This window comes from Myxine glutinosa, chromosome 2 (genome assembly GCF_964187855.1).
Source record: "Myxine glutinosa chromosome 2, kmMyxGlut1.1, whole genome shotgun sequence".
Taxonomy (NCBI): Eukaryota; Metazoa; Chordata; class Myxini; order Myxiniformes; family Myxinidae; genus Myxine; species Myxine glutinosa.
In genome coordinates, this window is record NC_136262.1 from 120,685,460 (window position 1) to 120,690,088 (window position 4,629).

The window sequence follows — 4,629 nt, forward strand, 5'->3', positions numbered from 1 at the left end:
CATTTTAGTCATGCCATGCAAATTATAGGCATTATGTACAAAGAAGACGGTTGACATAGTCGGCACACTCAGTCCACCTCTATTCAAATTATCTAGGAACTCAGATGACACCTCGTTACCATCTTCATCATCCATGATCTCCTCCATACTGGTGCTATCACCATATTTATGAACAAGGTATCTGGCCAAATAAACAACTTTATGCTTAAGGGCATCATCAGACCTCAAGAGTTCCTGAGTGTCATGAGGAGTGATCTCGTCAATGAGTTCACTTCGCTCATCTGGATTTATGGAAGTACCACAATTCTTGTCGCAAACAAGCACACGAGAACTAGATTCTGGCATAATGTCATGCTTAACGAGTGTCTGCAAATTTGCAATTTTAGCTGCAGCCATAATGTCAACTACGTCAATGTAGAAGTTTCCACCGCATCTTTGCCTGGCTTGGCCGAAAAACTTTTCCAAGGCTTCATCCGCGAATATAGCAGGAAAAACGTAGTCAAAGTCTTTCTCTGCCAGAAGCAATTTGGCAGCATCCACATTATTACGTGTGGACACAGTGAAGGCTTCAGCAGTTTGCCGAGTTAGCTTCAGCTTACGACCACCACCTCCTTGCCATGTGCAGGTCGATATAATTTGGCAGGCCTCCTCCAGCCTAGTGAAACTTGTACAGTCTGCTGTCCAAGGCTGTCTGGATTCGTCGCGCAGATGGATAGCTGAGAAACGGTCTTTCACATTCATCATCTTGAACCACTCACTCATTGTCTGGGTGAGAATGATGGTGCCTTCGCTGATGCCCAGTGAATCCTTGAAGGTCTTTAAGGCAGCGACAGTCTTGTCATTGAACACCTGACATAACAAGGGTACGCTCTGGCGTTGAAGGTGCTTGGGGAAAACAGCGGTGTGCGTCAGCTTGGTTAAGCGAATAGGAGTAGCTCGGTCGATCTCATAAAGCTTTGTACTCATTGCCATGTACGACAAATGAGAGTGTCTGGCCATCAACAGTAATCCAGTTGTTGTGAACATTTTTGAAGATGTGCACGTAGGCGTACACTAACAACATAGATTGCTCTTGAATCGATAGCACTTGACAACTTCTCGGTCCTCCAAGTTTTGAATAAACACTGCGATTGGTATTGCAATTGTCACATGTCAAAGAAATCACAGTACCGCCAGCACCAACTACAGCTGAGGCAGCTTCGATGAGGAGTTCCTTCAGCTGATCAGCAGTTAGTTTTTTGCAGGGCAAAACGCGTAGAATATAGCGTGGACCACCAAAATGGCAGGCAACTTCAACAACCATAGCATGTGAAGGAAGCATTTCATGGTCACCCCCCGCTGCAGCATTTTGAGCGTATCCTAGAACATGCCCTCCAGAAAATTGCAATGTCTCGACCAGCTTTACCTCATCAAACATTAAATTGACCAAACGCTGCTGCGGCTTAAGCTGGTCGATTAATTTATTTATTTATTATTTTATTACATAATTTACATGTCATATGTCAATTTCATTCCAATCCATCCAATAGTAAAGTGCTGTGGTATTTGCATAGAAAACGAGATAGAAAATGGGAACTCGGACTCGAGTTACAAACCCCGAGGTCGTGACGTTCCAGTCCTTCTCGAAAGGAGGCAACTTCAATAGTCTATGACTCCTGCAAAGCCAAACTCCATCTCATCAACCTCTGATTTTTATTTTTCATTTTTTGAATGAAGGTTAAGGGGTTGTGATCAAAAATCCAAAGTCAAGCAAATCTATAGCACTTTTTATGGAGGCCGAGCTGAGAGCCAGGTTTCCTGGTGGTTGGGTGGAGAGGCCTGGAAGTATTCACGACATGGACGCCTTTAGGAACGTGGAGTTCACGGTTAATCCATGTAGGAATCTTGGCTCGGCTGCTCCACAACATTCAGTGCTTCAAACTCTTCCTAACTTTCATAATAATCACGGTTGGAGCGCTTGTCGCTGTAGTCACGTGAATAGCGGTCTCCTTCTCGGCCACTACCCTGATAATCATCCCTTCGGGAGCTGCCGTAACTCTGGGAGCCTCCATAGTAATCTCGACTGCAGCCACCACCAAAACTACTACTCCCACCCCTGGAGCCATAAGCCACCCCTGAAACTACCTCCACGTTTTCCTCCTCTGTAGCCCCCTCGACGTCCATGGACTGCCTTGTCTACTGTTATGGTCCGACCATCCAAATCCTTGCCATTCAAATCCTTTTCTGCATCTTTGGCGTCCTTTGTGTTTTCAAACCTGACAAAGCCAAACCCTCTCGACTTTTGCGTCTCCCTGTCTTTTATCAGCAACACTTCCAAGAGTGGTCCATATTTGCCGAAGACAGAGTCCAGAACATCTTCCCTTGTGTTGAAGTTCAGTCCACCTACAAAGAGCTTGCCCACATTGCCTCCATCCCTGACTTTTTTTTTTTTTTTGTATACAAGATCGAGGCTCGTGAAAGAGCGAACATTTATTACACAGAAAGACAAACCGACAAACCGACACATAACCGACAAACCGACACATAAAACAAATAACATCGGGAGCGGTAGACAAGATGGGGAGAGAGGGGGAAGGACACAAACAACATTTGAGAGCAGGAACCGAGAGACATGGAGACATCGAGAGATCTGTGGGAGGGAGAGGGCTTTGGGGGGGAGGCATGGGAAAGGGGGTGGGAGAGGCATAAAACATATGGACACTGCCAGGACTACCAGGAAAGAAGTTGGAATTACAAACAAGGTGGATCTGGGGTGAATTAGTGGGGGTAGAAAAGATCAAGGTTTTGGATGGGGGAAGATAAGAGATGGTGGTGAACAGCTGTTTTGAGGACCTGGAGGGAGGAGTGGGATTGAAGGGAGTGTGGGAGTTTGTTCCAGAGGCGGGAGAAAAGAGGAATGAAGGAGTGAAGGTGAGCTGACACTTAGTTTGTGTGACACTTAGACTTGTGTGTGCTGACACTTAGTTTCAGGGTACTTGACAAGAAGTGTCTGTGCAAAGCAGGACGTCAGTACCTTCCTCATCTCTTCAGAGCGCTTCCTACCCATAGCACGAGTCGCGGCACAGGATGGAAAGATACCTGGAATCTCCTGCTCTAACTGTTGGTACATGGGCTTATGTTGGGAAACCAAAGTTTGTGGACCGTTTTGCTAGATTCTTGGCAACTAGGCTTAAATCACTCTAAATAGCATATAAAATAAAAAAATTGCTGTTGCCAAATTTTCACGACATCTTCATGGCGGCCATCTTGGATTTCAAGATGGGCACCATTTCGGACCTATTTTGCCTTATATCTCACTTATTAATCAAGGTATCAGCACAAGAATAGTGTCCTTACCCACATTTTCGGGGTCAAGGAAGACAATGGTGATAATCAAATTTCAGCTGGATGGCCAACTTCTTTATAATTTCAAGATGGCCGCCATTTTTAATCAAAGTATGAGCAAACATAGCCTAGTGTCTTAGTCTGAGACAATTGATGAAGACTAGTTGTGGTGGCTAGCAACCATCATAGACTTAAGCCTTTTCTGAAAGCAATGCTACAGTTTGTTAATCAGTTTGTTTCATCAAACAACTCCTATCAAAAACCCAAACGACGGGCTCTCTACTGATCAAACACAATGTCATTCCCAAAAGGCTGGGCATCAGTGTTGCAGCATTTCTCCAAATCAGCATCACAGTTACACAATTCGGTACAGACTACATTCCTAGCTTTGCATGAACACCTGCGTGAACACAATTTGCTAGGACTCTTTGCAGCTCGTCCACAGCCACAGCGAACAAGTTGGAGAATTGAGGCTGGAGCAATTGCAACCTGCGTCAGGACTGGTCTCAATTCGCCTCCAACAGTTTCCCATCCCAAGGTGTTTGGGTCGATCACAGTTGGATTTAGAGTTAGATCTTGTGCCCACGTGTGTGCTTGCAAATGAGCACGCTGGACATGCTCTTTCCAGGCACCAGCAGTTGGTGTTAGTTTCTCGACTCCCTGATCAGCCTTCAGCAGGCGGAATAGGTGCCATCGCAGTTCAGCAGCACTTCTTATTGTGACACCTTTCGGACAGAAGAGGCGACAGAAATACTCTTCACATCCTTCTAGGACAGCATCAGATGGTTTATCACCCTCTCCAAGCTGAGCAATTGCTGACACTACTGTTTGACTACTTTCAGTGAATGCCTTGAAGCAAGTTGTTTTACTCTTGCCCTGAATGTGGCCAGTGGTGTCACAGCCGGTGAGAGCATGCCAATTAACAAGTGCTTTTGCCCTCTGAGCACCAAGCTGTTCATAGATTGGCCTTAGTAAGATTTTCCGACGGTTTTTTCCAGTGCCCATGATAACTGCAGCATCACTTCCTAGGTCATCACTTCGACGTAGAGCAAGTAACAACACATCTGTGTCTGGGGAATAGATACTCACAATGAATCCTGTTTTCACAAGTTGCACTGCATGCAAAATCATGAGTGTGTCAGCTTCCTCCTGGCTACTGACCTCTTTAGTAATTTCACATTCAAAATTGCTCTGGACACTTCTCCTTGTCACCGTTACAATCTGCATGGAGGATCTACTGTTGATCAATCTATTTGCCAGGAAGAGTGTCAGTGAATCCTTTGTGACATTACTAGCAAGGAATGA